The sequence below is a fragment of the Schistocerca cancellata genome, chromosome 3, assembly GCF_023864275.1.
Source record: "Schistocerca cancellata isolate TAMUIC-IGC-003103 chromosome 3, iqSchCanc2.1, whole genome shotgun sequence".
Lineage (NCBI taxonomy): Eukaryota > Metazoa > Arthropoda > Insecta > Orthoptera > Acrididae > Schistocerca > Schistocerca cancellata.
This window is the reverse complement of record NC_064628.1, coordinates 405,849,316-405,866,712: the sequence shown is the minus strand read 5'-3', so window position 1 is coordinate 405,866,712 and position 17,397 is coordinate 405,849,316. Positions and strand designations below refer to the sequence as shown.

General features: G+C 46.0%; 1 non-coding gene across 1 annotated transcript; it reads left to right on the top strand.

Moving 5' to 3' along the window:
• The first annotated feature begins 7,239 nt into the window (after window positions 1-7,239).
• On the top strand, window positions 7,240-7,313 carry Trnat-ugu (transfer RNA threonine (anticodon UGU)). Its single transcript has one exon. It is a non-coding gene; the product is annotated as a tRNA-Thr (tRNA).
• The last annotated feature ends 10,084 nt before the right edge of the window (window positions 7,314-17,397 follow it).

Sequence of the window (17,397 nt, the reverse complement as noted above, 5' to 3'; positions counted from 1 at the left end):
CGAGCCGCGGCCACAGCGGAGCAGGCGCGGGCTGCAGCGGGAAGCAACCGGTTTCCACACATTCTTTGTTTTCTGCAGGCCGGCCCGCCGCTGCACGGCCGGCGACGGCGGGAATTTTCGGCGGTCCTGCCGCGGACTGCAGACAGGCGGTGACCCCGCCGCGGCGCGCCGGCGACACACTGCCGGCGGCCCGTCAAGGTCGCCGGCCAGGGGGAAGGAACACCGACAGTCGGACAACTTATTACGGCGTGCCTGGGGTCCCCTCGACAGTGGCCGCTGCCGGGTCCTGCGCGGAATTTGAGGCAGAGCCCTTTGCAGCATCTCTCACTGCACCCACTCGCGTTCTTAATGTACACTACTGGCCATTGAAATTGCTACACCACGAAGATGACGTGCTGCAGACGCGAAATTTAACCGACTGGAAGAAGATGCTGTGTAATATGCAAATGATTAGCTTTTCAGAGCATTCACACTAGGTTGGCGCCGGTGGCGACACCTACAACGTGCTGACATGAGGAAAGTTTCCAACCGATTTCTCATAGACAAACAGCGGTTGACCGGCGTTGCCTGGTGAAACGTTGTTGTGACGCCTCGTGTAAGGAGGAGAAATGCGTACCATCTCGTTTCCGACTTTGATAAAGGTCGGATTGTAGCCTATCGCGATTGCGGTTTATCGTATCGCGACATTGCTGCTCGCGTTGGTCGAGATCCATTGACTGTTAGCAGAATATGGAATCGGTGGGATTAAGGAGGGTAATACGGAACGCTGCGCTGGATCCCAACGGCCTCGTATCACTAGCAGTCGAGATGACAGGCATCTTATCCGCATGGCTGTCACGGATCGTGCAGCCAGGTCTCGATCCCTGGGTCAACAGATGAGGACGTTTGCAAGACAACAACCGTCTGCACGAACAGTTCGACGACGTTTGCAGCCGCATGGACTATCAGCTCGGAGACTGTGGCTGCGGTTACACTTGACGCTCCATCACAGACAGGAGCGCCTGCGATGGTATACTCAATGACGAACCTGGGTGCACGAATGACAAAACGTCACTTTTTCGGATGAATCCTGGTTCTGTTTACAGCATCATGATAGTTGCATCCGTGTTTGGCGACATCGCGGTGAACGCACATTGGAAGCGTGTATTCGTCATCGCCATACTGGCGTATTACCCGGCGTGATGGTATGGGGTGCCATTGTTTACACGTCTCGGTCACGACCCGTGGCTCTACCCTTCACTCAATCCCTGCGAAACCCTATATTTCAGTAGGATAATGCACGACCGCATGTTGCAGGTCCTGTTCGGGCCTTTCTGGATACAGAAAATGTTCGACTACTGCCCGGGCCAGCACATTCTCCAGATCTCTCACCAATTGGAAACGTCTGGTCAATGGTGGGCATGGTCACCATACGCCAGTCACTACTCTTGATGAAATGTGGTATCGTGTTGAAGCTGCATGGGCAGCTGTACCTGTACACGCCATCCAAGCTCTGTTTGACTTAATGCCTAGGCGTATCAAGGCCGTTAATACGGCCAGAGGTGGTTGTTCTGGGTACCGATTTCTCAGGATCTATGAACCCAAATTGCGTGAAAAAATAATCACATGTCAGTTCTAGTATAATATATTTGTCCAATGAGTAGCCCTTTATCATCTGCATTTCTTCTTGGTGTAGCAATTTTAATGGCCAGTAGCGTACATAAATGATCTTCCAATGACATGACGGGCAGTTAGAAACCTGTAACGTCTGACACGATGTCACTGGCGTAGTAATGAAGGTCCCAGACTCGACAACAAACAAACACGGCTCACGTGACATCTGAGCAATGCTACAAGTCGTTTACGGCCAACAGTATCTTAATCCCACAGACACTCGTATTACGTGACGTCAAACATGCAAAAACGACCTCCTAGTATACATTAATGGGCACAAACTAAGTGAAAAGCCCTGTGTAAAATTTCGCTGCGTCCATTGTTGAATGACAAGTTGAAATGGAGTCAACACATAGACGAACCAACAAAGAAACCCACTCCTTAGAAGCATCTCACATTGTGTTAACCTAAAAAGAAGAAAATTGCTTGTTTTGCATATCCCTGTCGTCTTATGGGAGTAACTCCTGGAATAGTGCACCTGTTAAGCAAATAAGGTGTTTATTTGGAATTTTGTGGTAAGTTCCTGTGGGACCAAACTGTTGAGGTCATCGGTCCCTCCGCTTACACACTACTTAATCTAATGTAAACTAACTTACGTTAAGGAGAATACACACGCACCCATGCCTGAGGGAGGACTCGAACCTCCGACGGGGGAAGCCGCGCGAACTGTGGCAAGGCGCCCTAGATTACGCGGCTACCCTGCGCAGCAAAAGCGTTTATTCCGCACAAGTGAACAGTGAGATAGTGTCAAAAGTAGGTAACCGTACGTACGTGTTATAGAACCCTGCATAAACATTTTGTAATTCATGTACTCACTTTCCAACACATTCGTTCCTTAATGGTTTCTGTTGTTGACAATAAAAATCAGCCCCAGCTGTGCTACGAATTGCGCCACATAGTATAAAGTGCAAAAATTACTTTCGTGTAGGCTTTGTCTCCTTGTCTATGGCTCGGATTGGAGTTATTCACTCTCGCCCAAAGGTATTCAGAAATGGGGACTCCCAACCAGCCTGAATTGTTCCACGTTCTTGTACGTTCTTATTACTGATGGGATTTACGGAGCACAGCGAACAAATGAGTGATTTCCGCTGAGTTAAATGCATGTACAGCTGCTCCAGGAAGCTAAAATGACCTTCAAATAGCCATCTTGTGAAGCTGATTACTCGGCCTCTTTGGGAGACAGTTACCATTGTATCATATGCGCTGCTCACTGACCTATTCTAAGCCTCGTCTGCCTGTAGGATTGTCGCTGCGCCGCTGAATTTCAGGAAGAGGTGCGAGATTCCCTCTGCCATCAGCCGGCTGTTGCTGACGTGCCAGGCGCCGCTAGACGGTCATTGCAGCAATTGTGTCTCCAGGTACTTAAAAGTAGAAAGAATTCCTACAAACGGGGGACAAAGGGCATAAAAGTTGACATTCCTTATAAACAGGTATTTATTTGACACGAAGAAACAAATATTTCCTGATTTTTGTTTGGCCTTACTAGCAGAGATGCCTGCATTAGGCTATCAGTTGCCAATTACCAGTGCAAACGTTAACGGCAGGAGTTGCCAATTACCAGTGCAAACGTTAACGGCAGGAGTGCTCAGTTCACCTTCATACTAAAAGAGAGATATCCTACACCTTAAAATACTCTCTTAGTAACTTGTTGCCATGTGTATTTAGCTCTAAATGCCAGCAGGAGGTAATGCTAACCGTATCCAGTCTGCAGCCATTTACTCATACAATACAGGGTCCTTTGACATAGTCACACGCCTTTAAAGCAACAATGGAAAGTGTCGTCTGCGAGTTAGACGGGCAGAAAGGCAGATCGTCACCGGTTGTCAGTGGTATCAGCAGCTGTGTTGTCCAGCTGCCTCCCACCTGGAGCTGGAGGCCTGGGTCGGCGACTGTAGAGCAGAGCGGGGCGTCCAGGCAGTGTACGGTGTACGGTATGTACCGTAGTCCCGCAGAGACATACCGTCGTGTCCACCCTCAGCTGTGTTCTCCGGAATACTGGTGCGTGTATGTGTTTCGGTTTGGGAACTTATAGACGGCCTCCTCGAGCCTTTGTCAACTTTTTCATTCTGCTGTTGTAGCGTATCCAAAATCTGCTCCTATGGAGGCGGTACTTTAGAGCCCAAGCAATACTTTGTAGTCCAAGCCGATCGTACTGCAATAAAGACAAATATGTGGCACTGTTTTTGGACACATGGTGATGTCGTCTTTCCCAAGGAGTGATCTCACAGAGGAACTACGCAGTTCCTTTCTCTCCAGTGAATGTCCTTCCACTGAGGGGAGAGGTGGGATCCAGAAAAGACTCCAGGAAGCTAAAATGGCCTTCAAATAGCCATCTTGTGAAGTTGATTACTCGGCCTGTTTTGTCATATTGGGCATTGGAAGTTGGTCAATAAATCCACACGAGAACAGCCTCCACATTGCCCATTAAAAAGTTTATTTACACGATATCAATTAAAATGCATAGTAGGTAAACTGTAGATAACAAAGTTTCGTTTTAAATTTAACTAATGTAGTTAGAAAATAAGTACATTAGTAGATTCATTGAAGGAATATGACAGTTCAATGTCCCGTCGAAAGACGGAGCAGAAGCTTATATTAGGGAAGGATTAAGAAGGAAATCGGCCGTGCCCTTTTGAGGGAACCATCCCGGCATTTGCCTGGAGCGATTTAGGGACACCACACCACGTAAAACTTAAATCTCGATGGATGACGGGGATTTGATACGTCGGCCTCCGCAATGCAGCTTCTTTAAAGTTGTGGGCGTTAGCATCACTTCTAGAATTGTCACAATGTGCTACAGACACTGAACTTCCTTAGTAACATGTTTGAAAGCTATTATGCTACAGATTACGCTTTCATAGACTGCCACAGGGGATGAGCACACACCAGTACAGATATAGAAGAGACAAATCTGCTGAATACGCAGTCAATAAAGCAGTGTCTCTAGCGACGAACACCCATTCTACGTACGCTCTGCGAGTATACTGGTACTTTCCACAACCTACTGTGACCTTTCTTTGGTCCCCTTAGGGAGCTGGAGTGACCAGGTGCCAGACAGCTGCCTGAGAGACTATTGACATGGGAGACATCCATCTGTAATATGTGCAGCAGAGATAACGATAAATACCATATGAAACGGCTTTTCCGCAGGGATCAGTGTATGGCCTGGAACATTGGTATACAGCATTGGAGCTCATACAATAGAAGTCAAATGACAGCAGTAACATAAGCGGACTGGTGGCATGTGCAGATGACGTGTTGTTCATCTTAAGCGGTAACTGCAGAAGAATTACAGAAGCCAAACGTAATGCAGCATTTCACGAAATTGAAGGTTGGTGTCGAAGTGCCAAACTGCCAGCAGCATCTCACAAAACTACGTACCACCTGAAGAAAGGAAACCTAGCAAGAAATCCTAAAATAAAATTAAACGACGTGATGATTAGAAGAAGCGTAGTAATGAGATTTCTTGAAGTATTCCTGGACGAATGTAATAATTTCGTACATCGTACAGAGAAGGCAGACAGATAAGGTACAAACGTGGTGCACAAGATCACGCAGCCTACAGCGTGACGGTGTTACAAACTTGCAAGGATGATGGAGAAGGGTAAAAGTGTCAATCAGAGGCAAGGTACCCTAGTCTGGAAACGATCGAGTCGAAAGATATAAGCGAAAATCTACTCATGTTCGGCAGCACTTCAAAAGCAAGGTGTCGACACACGCGAAAAAAACGCCAGATCTCAGAAGTTCACGTGACTTTTAAGGTGGGTTGATGGTATCACACTGGCACCAAATTTCATCACAATTCTGCCAATCGTCACCGTGGACGTCTCACACGATGGGAGAGTCGGCACACCTCCACTTTCCACCCCTTCTTTTAACGGCTCTGCGTTGGAGGTCACACTGACGCTCAGAATCGATACAAAAAGGCCTAGGCCCCCTCCACAGGTTGTCTTCGTACACGTACACTTTTTGTGTGCTCAGCAAAGGTGCGTGGGTGACACTAAGGGCTCTGACAAACCGGGGTATCTTAGAGGGGCACTTTGCTACTTTTATTGACGCATGTGTCAACGTCACTCCTCCGCTCCCCCCTGTGATCACGCCCCGGCATGGTGCGAAACAGAAGGTGTGAAGAAGAATAAACACCATTTCATGCTTCGAATCACGGTCTCATCGAATGGGTTTGGATGGTCCATAGTGGTTCCTCCCTGTAAACCAGACTACAAATTGCGGTCGCGCTACAGTCCAAAGGGGTGCGATCGTGTTCAGTGTAGGAGCACGATGTCCTTAGAGGAGGGTTGAACCGCCCGGTCCAGCAGTGTCGAAGCACGTCGTCCCGTCGCTCATCGCACTGTGAACTGCCGTTTTCGAACGCGGAATGTGTGGGAATCGATGCCTGAAGTAAAGGGGTGGTTCAATTGACGCCCTTTATGTCATTCACTGGTGCCTTTTCGTGTCGATTTTGAGTGGTGGTGTGTCTGAGATGTTTTCGTCGGCCTCCCATAGGAAAACTGCGTGATTTCAACGCTGGGAGTCGCGGTTCTCACCTACATCGCAGGGGCGTCAAACGAACGCGCGAAACATGGGTAAGAGGAGCTGTGAAGACCTTCCCACAGTGTGACACGTCCATCGTGGCGTTGGGCAGAATTGTAGTGACATTTGGTACCAATGTGACGTCATTAACCCACCTTACACGTCAGATGGACTTCTGAGCTGTGGCATTTTTTCCGAAGGTGTCTACACTTCGGTGTTTGATGCGTCGCCGAACCCAAGTGGCATCGTAGGGCGCCAAGCTTCCGCGTAATTACAGAGGAACTTTATAGGCACCTTTTGAGCCAAATTTCAAACGTGTGCGTCGTAATGGGAGACAATTACGGGGTTTCTAAAAAGTAACTCTTTAATTGTGATGCAAAGTGTAGCTGGGGGTGAATAACTCACCTAAATTGAACGAGGGAAGTTTCAGAGTTGTGACTCTGTGCCTGGTAGTAATCACATGTCCTGGTTTCGATCTGTAGTAACTGTTTGACGAAATTTTTGTTTTAAATAGACAGCAGAATGTGTCATGTTTATATTTAGCCATCATCTACTGCAACTAAAAAGGTTCTGGTTGCCTCCCTAAAGTCTTCTTAGGACAAAAAAAGTTTGATTTACAGTATTTGACATAATTACTGATCAAATTTATAATACTGTCATAATCTACTCATTAGGAGGTATAATATTACGCTAAAGATTTAACTCAGAAAGACAAGTAGTACAGTTAGAAACTGTGTTTATGTCGTGAGGAAGCGTGAGTGACAGCACGCAGTTTACCCGGGCTATATGCATCCCGTATCTGAGAATGAGGGCATTCAGCGTCCTCTCACAAACTTTATATACATGTATATAGTTAAGTCTCACCGGCCATTTGACCATCTTCTTCCGTGCGGATGCACAAACAGTGCCCGAACTCTTACGGGAATCGGCAGAAAGCGGGTAATGAGTATAATAGGCAGAGGCACTATGAATATAGTGCGGGACAGTAAGTTGGGAATGCGGGTCTCATGGGAGGCGTGCCAGAGATAAGTCCCTGCAGTCGCACTATCCTCTGTGTCCTCGGTCGCTCAGATGGATAGAGCGTCTGCCTTGTAAGCAGGAGACCCCGGGTTCGAGTCCCGGTCGGGGCACACATTTTCAACTGTTCCCGTTGACTTACATCAACGCCTGTATGCACCTAGGGGTATTCATTTCATTGTAATTTCACGTCCGAAAGAACAGACACCAGATATATAGTTAAGGCTCATCAGCCATTTGACCATCTTCTTCTGTGCGAATGCTCAAACAGTGCCCGAACTCTTACGGGAATCGGCAGTAAAGCCGCGAGTAATGAGTATAATGGGTTTTAGCACTATGAACATAGTGCGGGACAATAAGTTGCGAATGTGGGTCTCACGAAAGGCGTGCCAGAGATAAGTCCCTGCATTCGCACTACCTTCTGTCTCCTCGGTAGCTCAGATGGATCAGAGAGTTAGCTGCCCTCTGTAATAAAAAAACTGAGTTAATGGATCAACGACGAACTGAAACGGGTGTCTTGCGACGTTCGTCCCGAGCAGATGCAACGAACTGAAACGAACAAAATGAGATAAAAAAAAGATGGATAGAGTGTCTGCTATGTAAGCAGGAGATCCCGGGTTCGAGTCCCGGTCGGGGCCCACATTTTCAACTGTCCCCGTTGACTTATATCAACGCCTGTATGCAGCTAGGGATATTCATTTCATTGTAATTGGCTCTGAGCACTATGGGACTTAACAGCTATGGTCATCAGTCCCCTAGAACTTAGAACTACTTAAACCTAACTAACCTAAGGACATCAGACAACACCCAGGCATTCATTGTAATTTCTTTTAAACTTTACATGTACTCTGAAACCTTCACAAGACTTTTTCTAGCTGACACGTCCCCCTCCCCTCTTGAAATGATGAAAGGAAAAAAAGATAATCACTTACTACATTTTCGTTGTTCATGCAGTAAAACTTCAACATCGGGCGCAACGTTTTAATTTATTGCTTCTTTAGTACAACGCTATTTGCAACACATGTTGGATACAGTATCCAGACACACCTTGAATGTACCCGAAAACTTAGTAAATGTACGTCACATACTTCAGGAGATATGTCATTGGCAGACATGAAAAACTAGGTTTTGCTTAAAACGGAGCACAAATTTTCCAGACTATACGCCTACTCATCCAGCGTTTGATAATGAGAGCACTTTGCGACCTCCAACCAACTTTAAACGTAATTTCAAACCTTTTCTATACTTTTTCTCGCCTGCATGTTTAACATCAAATATTTAATACATTATGAGACGCCCTGCTAAACCCGCAGGACAGGACAGGTAGTTTAGGTTGTGGAAAGGGGCTAAAATAAGCGGCTGTCAGTTACACTCGAACATACAACCTTTTATTTGATCAAACATTACAAGAGCCAAGAAAAATTAAAAAAGGAAAAAAACATAGCTTTAGTTTTGGAACTTAATTAGCAGCTGAATGCGCCGTACAATCTAATGGCTTAAGGGCAATAACTCAATAACTTAAAGCTCAACCAAAATCAGAAGTTTAATAGGCAAAGCCTTATCTTAAAACAGTTCCTTAATTAGGCTGAAGGCCCAAAGAATCTGACACTTTTAGAGCAAAGAACTTAAATTCAAAATCGCCCGAAGGCCCAACACCTAAAACTCAATAACATTAATTTTAAAAATGCCAAAGGCTTTACGTAAAACAGTTCTTAAATTGGGCTGAAGGCCCAAACCATCCAACACCTTAAGGGCAAAACAACCTTAATCTAAAAATCGGCTAGAAGCCATACAAGGACAAACAACAAGAACAAACAAGAAAAGGCAGTACACCCTAGGGCACTCAGAAGTTCCGAGGGTCGGCCTGGAATTCAAACACTAACGCTCGCTTAGGTGAGACAAGCAGTAGGCCCAAATTTGCCAACTTGAAAACACACGTTGTGTCTCGAGGGAATATCCCAACAGCTGACAACGAACTCCAAACGACACAATGTGAACAGTCGTGACTTGCTGATACGAGGGTCGGTCAAAAAGTAATGCCTCCCATTTTTTTCTACTTAAAGAAATTAAGTTAAGTGAAAATTTTGAATTTGGCGCCATTCCTCAAACCTTCTTCTGCAATCCACTGCAGTAGTAACTTTCTGTGTCAACAGGTGGTAGCACAGCAGAAGTTTGTAAGATGGCCGACATCGATGTTCGTTTGAGACAGCGTTGTGTGATTGAATTCTTGAATGCAGAAGGTGAAACGCCCATACGCATTCATGAAAGACTGAAGAAGGTGTATGGTGTTGTGACAGTGGATGTCAGCACTGTTAGACGATGGGTTCGTCGTTGTAAGGAAGCTGAAGGGCAAACACCGTTGACTGACGAAAAGCGGAGCGGCAGGCCGGTGAGTGCAGTGACTCCACACAACATTCAGCAAGTTGATGACATCATTCGTGGTGACCGTCGGGTGACTGCAGATGAAGTGTGTCGCATTATTTCTCTTAGTAAAGGCAGTGTGATCACGATTATTAAACAATTGGGGTACTCAAAAGTTTGTGCACAGTGGGTTCCAAGAATGTTAACCGATCAGAATAAAGAGGCAAGGAAAACAATAGCCTCCCAACACTTGCAGCGCTTCCGTTTGGAGGGAGATGAGTTTCTGAAAAAAATTGTGACCGGGGACGAAACATGGGTGCATTTTTTTGAACCCGAATCAAAGAGGCAGTCAATGGAGTGGCGTCACACAAGCTCGCCGAGGAAGAAAAAATTCAAAACTGTGCGATCGGCAGGGAAAGTTATGGCAACAGTTTTCTGGGATACAGAGGGTGTGATTCTGGTTGATTTTTTGGAGCAGGGATGCACAATAAATTCTGTTCAATACGTCACAACCCTCAAAAAACTTAAAGCACGTCTTCAGCGAGTTCGCCCAACAAAATCAATGGCAGATGTTCTTCTTTTGCATGACAATGCAAGACCACACACCAGTCGTCACACCTCTGACGAGATTGTCAAAATTGGATGGGAAGTTTTGCCTCATCCCCCATACAGCCCTGACCTGGCACCATCAGACTTCCATCTGTTCGGGCCACTAAAAGAAGCTCATCGTGGGATTCATTTTGAAGATGAGGAGGCCGTCAAAACATCCGTGCGTCAATGGCTTAGGAAGCAGAGCTGTGATTTTTACCGTGCTGGGATACATGCCCTTGTTCAAAGATGGACCAAAACTGTAGAGATGGGCGGAGATTACATTGAAAAATGACAAAATGATCCTCAATGTTGTGGTTTTCAACCTATGTAATTGCATTTAAATTTCCTGACAATTAAACGTATAAAAAAAAATAGGAGGCATTACTTTTTGACTGACCCTCGTAGATTAAGTCAAAACTCAACTTTCATGTCCAGGGTCAGTGAGCCATGAACATCATAGCAATGGGAACAGCACCACACACTCCGACACTGCATAGAGGCCGCCAGCAGGCCTGGCCAAACTACGCGCTGCGGAGATTTCATCACTGCTCCACGTCAACCGACCAAATGCCTGCACACAGCCCAGCCGAAACTACAAGCGCCAGGCCAAAGATAGTCCAAGGTGCGAATATCGATACACACCACTGCTGCCACCCGCAGAAAGAGAGGATAACAGCATAATCACGATAACTGTGGGAGACTAAACACAGAATAGCAACCAAGGTTTAATCCAACGCATAGCATGAGTCAGCCACAGTTCACACTAACTAATTTTTCAAGTAATCAAACTTCTGAATCTGTTTTCAGGTGTGACTTTGATTCTTTAAAGAACTGGGGTTGAAGTGTATACTGGTTATTAAGAAAGAGCACTTGTAGTTGTAGTCACTGTTTTTAGGCAAAAATTTTTGATCGTAACAAGTTTCAGTCCACATTCTCGCTCATCACAACTTTAACGACACTATTTCTACTCCCGTTACGTCCATCCTTGAAATTTCCTCATAAAAATTAATAGAGTTTAGATGAAACCTTGCATAGGAGAATTACTGTTTCTCATCACTCACACGTGATTGTTGACTTTCAACACTTACGCCGTTGAAACCCAAACCCTACTTCCTTAATTGACTTCTTATGATTATCTTTTCCTCTGAATTTTTTAAATATTATCCTTTCTCTCATAACTGTACCTCTTCTTACCTATTACAGACATTTATTTCACTTACATCTTCACTAATATTCAGTATAACTGTGTTCCACTCTAAATTCCACTTACTTGCTCTCTTGATTACTACTGAATGCACCAGCGCTCAAATTGAAAAGACTCGCATCGTCAGTAAGAGAATGGACAACGGCTGAACGCATCCCAAAGCAGATGGGCGCTGGGACGTAGGATACACTTACAAGTGGATATCGAGTGGCTGCTGTCGATGACAGTTACTAGTACCAAAAAATGTTAAACACGATGTCAGAATTTAAGCAGATCATATAGTCAGGGATGTATTATGTGATCGAAACTGTAGTTTTAGCCGGTTACATCTCGGCAAAATTCCAGCTTTGTGTGCAGGACCGTATTGAGGATATAGTTCAGGCTGAACCTGTGGTTCGTGATAACTAACGCACAAAAATAGCAGCTTAGAGCAGTTGTCGAAGTAAAATCTATAATGTAGTATTTATGGTTTATTTATTAATTCCATAAAATTGTACTATATAATTTATGTTCACAGTGCTGGCTTTGCTTTGCTGTTACACGGCTGTTAACCCTCTACAATGGTACGGTACAGTCTTCTCGGAAATTCTGTGTATTGTGCTACAACAACGGGAACAGCTATTATCAACATCCACATCTACATCCATACTCCGCAAGCCACCCGACGGTGCGTGGCGGAGGGTACCTTGAGTACCTCTACCGGTTCACCCTTCTATTCCAGTCTCGTATTGTTCGTGGAAAGAAAGATTGTCGGTATGCCTCTGTGTGGGCTCTAATCTCTCTGATTTTATCCTCATGGGCTCCTCGCGAGATATACGTAGAACGGAGCAATATACTGCTTGACTCCTCGGTGAAGGTATGTTCTCGAAACTTCAACAAAAGCCCGTACCGAACTACTGAGCGTCTCTCTTGCAGAGTCTTCCACTGGAGTTTATCTGTCATGTCCGTACAGCTTTCACGATTACTAAATAATCGTGTAACGAAGCGCGCTGCTCTCCGTTGGATCTGTTTTATCTCCTCTACCAACCCTATCTGGTACGGATCCTACACCGGTGAGCAGCATTCAAGCAGTGGGCGAACAAGTGTACTGTAACCTTCTTCCTTAGTTTTTGAATTGCATTTCCTAAGGATTCTTCCAATGAATCTCAGTCTGGCATCTGCTTTACCGACGATTAATTTTATATGGTCATTCCATTTTAAATCACTCCTAATGCCTACTCTCTGATAATTTATGGAATTAACTGCTTCCAGTTGCTGACCTGCTATATTGTGGCTAAATGATAAAAGATCTTTCTTTCTGTGTATTCGCAGCACATTACACTTGTCTACATTGAGATTCAATTGCCATTCCCAGCGCCATGCGTCAATTCGTTGCAGATCCTCCTGCACTTCAGTACAATTTTCCATTGTTACAACCTCTCGATATACCACAGCATCATCCGCAAAAAGCCTCACTGAACTTCCGATGTTATCCACAACGTCATATATATATGTTGTGAATAGCAACGGTCCTACGGTACTCCCCTGCGGCACACCTGAAATCACTTTTACTTCGGAAGACTTCTCTCCCCATTGAGAATGACATGTTGCGTTCTGTTATCTAGGAACTCTTCAATCCAATAACACAATTGGTCTGATAGTCCATATTCTCTTACTTTGTTCATTAAACGACTGTGAGGAACTGTATCAAACGTCTTGCGCAAGTCAAGAAACACTGCATCTAACTGGGAACCTGTGTCTATGGCCCTCTGAGTCTCGTGGACGAATAGCGCGAGCTAGGTTTCACATGATCGTCTTTTTCGATACCCTTGCTGATTCTTACAGAGTAGATTTCTAGTCTCCAGAAAAGTCATTGTTCTCCAATATTTTGGAACGCTACGCTCTTCTAGAGACCTACGGTACACCGCTGCTGTAATAGGGACGTTGGCAAATTATTAAGGCTGTTTCCACTTGACAGTAGTAGGATTATTATGACAAAGAAATATAGTTTGTTTAAATATATTGATAATGTTTTAAAAAACTGTGCAGTTTATTTGAGTGCTGAACTTTTCACTTGAGCATTCATGGTATTACCTAGTTTCAAGAAATCAGATGTGCATGAGGCGACAGTAAGTAAAAAGTTTAGAGGGTCTTGATTAGGACGCAGTATGGTGAGGTACGGCTTTCAACATCGTACTCGCTTAAAAGTGCCAAAATTCCATTAACCATTCTTTTAAAAGAAAGTTATTTTTCCACCTGAAGTATCAAGCTTTTGACCTGATGCGCTGGGAGTCTGACCTCAGGGAGCATGGGACTCGAATGATGAATTCTGACATACACTAGCTGACTTAAAGTTCTCGCACTCAAATTATTCTTGGGACCGCTGGCTGAAACCCAAAGTGAAAAGCCCTGAGATATATAGCGAGTCGTAGAATGTATATCGTAAAGACAGATTAGAGGCCATAGGAGGGGGACTGTTCACTGCAGTTGACATAAATGTTATCTCTATTGATGTCGAAGTTTGCCGGCCGAAGTGGCCGTGCGGTTAAAGGCGCAGCAGTCGGGAACCGCAAGACCGCTACGGTCGCAGGTTCGAATCCTGCCTCGGGCATGGATGTTTGTGATGTCCTTAGGTTAGTTAGGTTTAACTAGTTCTAAGTTCTAGGGGACTAATGACCTCAGCAGTTGAGTCCCATAGTGCTCAGAGCCATTTGAACCATTTTTGATGTCGAAGTTGAGTGTGACAGAGAAGTTATCAGGTCGCGTAAAACAGGCATAGGTGAAAACAAGTTAATTTTTGGGTGTTTTTACTGGCCACCCGACTCCGCTGTGACACTTCTGGAGATATTCAAAGAAAGTCTACGGTCAGTAGCGCGGAAATACCGAAATTACGCAATACTTGTTGGAGGCGACTTTAACCTACTGGTTGGAGGCGAATTTAACCTACCGAATATAGGCTGGATATCTATGGATTCATTGCGGGGGGTATAGAGAGACAGTCATGCGAAATACACTCCTGGAAATTGAAATAAGAACACCGTGAATTCATTGTCCCAGGAAGGGGAAACTTTATTGACACATTCCTGGGGTCAGATACATCACATGATCACACTGACAGAACCACAGGCACATAGACACAGGCAACAGAGCATGCACAATGTCGGCACTAGTACAGTGTATATCCAACTTTCGCAACAATGCAGGCTGCTATTCTCCCATGGAGACGATCGTAGAGATGCTGGATGTAGTCCTGTGGAACGGCTTGCCATGCCATTTCCACCTGGCGCCTCAGTTGGACCAGCGTTCGTGCTGGACGTGCAGACCGCGTGAGACGACGCTTCATCCAGTCCCAAACACGCTCAATGGGGGACAGATCCGGAGATCTTGCTGGCCAGGGTAGTTGACTTACACCTTCTAGAGCACGTTGGGCGGCACGGGATACATGCGGACGTGCATTGTCCTGTTGGAACAGCAAGTTCCCTTGCCAGTCTAGGAATGGTAGAACGATGGGTTCGATGACGGTTTGGATGTACCGTGCACTATTCAGTGTCCCCTCGACGATCACCAGTGGTGTACGGCCAGTGTAGGAGATCGCTCCCCACACCATGATGCCGGGTGTTGGCCCTGTGTGCCTCGGTCGTATGCAGTCCTGATTGTGGCGCTCACCTGCACGGCGCCAAACACGCATACGACCATCATTGGCACCAAGGCAGAAGCGACTCTCATCGCTGAAGACGACACGTCTCCATTCGTCCCTCCATTCACGCCTGTCGCGACACCACTGGAGGCGGGCTGCACGATGTTGGGGCGTGAGCGGAAGACGGCCTAACGGTGTGCGGGACCGTAGCCCAGCTTCATGGAGACGGTTGCGAATGGTCCTCGCCGATACCCCAGGAGCAACAGTGTCCCTAATTTGCTGGGAAGTGGCGGTGCGGTCCCCTACGGCACTGCGTAGGATCCTACGGTCTTGGCGTGCATCCGTGCGTCGCTGCGGTCCGGTCCCAGGTCGACGGGCACGTGCACCTTCCGCCGACCACTGGCGACAACATCGATGTACTGTGGAGACCTCACGCCCCACGTGTTGAGCAATTCGGCGGTACGTCCACCCGGCCTCCCGCATGCCCACTATACGTCCTCGCTCAAAGTCCGTCAACTGCACATACGGTTCACGTCCACGCTGTCGCGGCATGCTACCAGTGTTAAAGACTGCGATGGAGCTCCGTATGCCACGGCAAACTGGCTGACACTGACGGCGGCGGTGCACAAATGCTGTGCAGCTAGCGCCATTCGACGGCCAACACCGCGGTTCCTGGTGTGTCCGCTGTGCCGTGCGTGTGATCATTGCTTGTACAGCCCTCTCGCAGTGTCCGGAGCAAGTATGGTGGGTCTGACACACCGGTGTCAATGTGTTCTTTTTTCCATTTCCAGGAGTGTACTTGTGAACACGTTTTCTGAAAACTGTCTTGAGCTGTTACCTCGGCAGCCCACACACAATGGAAATTGACATTCGTAACGATAGTCGCTATAATGACATCATGATCGGAAGAGATTAGTATTTAACGTCCCCTCAACAAAGAGATCAGCCGGCCGTTGTGACCGAGCGGTTCTAGGCGTGTAGCTACAGATAGGCAGGACCTTATGGACAAGTCAATATAGAAAAGTTGATTAGCTCATGATGTATACCGAGCGAGGTGGCGCAGTGATTAGCACGCTGGACTCGAATTCGGGTCATACTGATTTAAGTTTTCCGTGATTTCCCTAAATCGCTTCAGGCAATTGCCGGGTTGGTTCCTGTGAAAGGGCACAACCGATTTCCTTCCACATCTTTCCCTAATCCGAGCTAATGACCTCGTTGGCAAAAAAATGGCTCTGAGCACTATGGGACTTAACATCTTAGGTCATCAGTCCCCTAGACTTTAAACCTAACTAACCTAAGGACATCACACACATCCATGCCCGAGGCAGGATTCGAACCTGCGACCGTAGCAGCAGCGCGATTCCGGACTGAAGCGCCTAGAACCGCTCTGCCACAACGGCCGGCTGATCTCTTTGTTGATGGGACGTTAAATACTAATCTCTTCCGATCATGATGTCATTATAGCGACTATCGTTACGAAAGTCAATAAATCAGTGAAGAAGGCTGGAAGAATATTTCTGCTAGATGAAGCAGATAAGCTGTTGTTAACATCTTGTTTGGACAGTGAACTGAATCACTTAGTTCCAGTAAGATGGATGTAGAGGAAGTATAGGCAAAGTTTAATCAGATTGTAAATGTGGTCTGGAGAGCTATGTGTCTTGTATGTGGTTAAGGTATGGAAAAGACCCACTATGATTTAATAACGAAATTCGGAAGATACTGAGGAAGCAGAGGGCTGTTACATTCCCAGTTCAAAAGAGAATGGACAAATGACGACAAGCGAAGATCAGCAGAGATTAAGAGATTCGTGCGTGTGTGAAAAGAGCTATGCACATCTAAGCATACAACAGCTACCATTGGCCGGCCAGAGTGGCCTAGCGGTTAAAGGCGCTACAGTCTGGAACCGAACGACGCAGGTTCGAATCCTCCCTCGGGCATGGATGTGTGTGATGTCCTTAGGTTAGTTAGGTTTAAGTAGTTCTAAGTTCTAGGGGACTTATGACCACAGCAGTTGAGTCCCATAGTGCTCAGAGCCATTTTTTGAACTACCATTGTTACACCTTAGCAAAAGATCTGGCAGAGAACCCAAGAAAATTCTGGTCCTATGTAAAATAGCTAAGCTGGTCTAAGGCTTCCATTCAGTCCCATGTTGACCAGTCTGGTGTGGCAGCTGAAGATAGCAAAAAGAAAGCCGAAGTTTTAAATTTCATGTTCAAGGAATCGTTCATAAAGGAGAACCGTACAAACGTACCATCATTTGACCGACAGACAGACTCCTGTATGGACGGCATAGTAATTAGCATCTCTGGCGTAAAGAAACAACGGAAAGATTTGAAAGCAAATAAATGACTAGCTCTGAATAGAAGCCCGGTTTGGTTTTACAAAGAGTACTCTACGGTTTTGGCCCCTTACCTAACTTGCATTT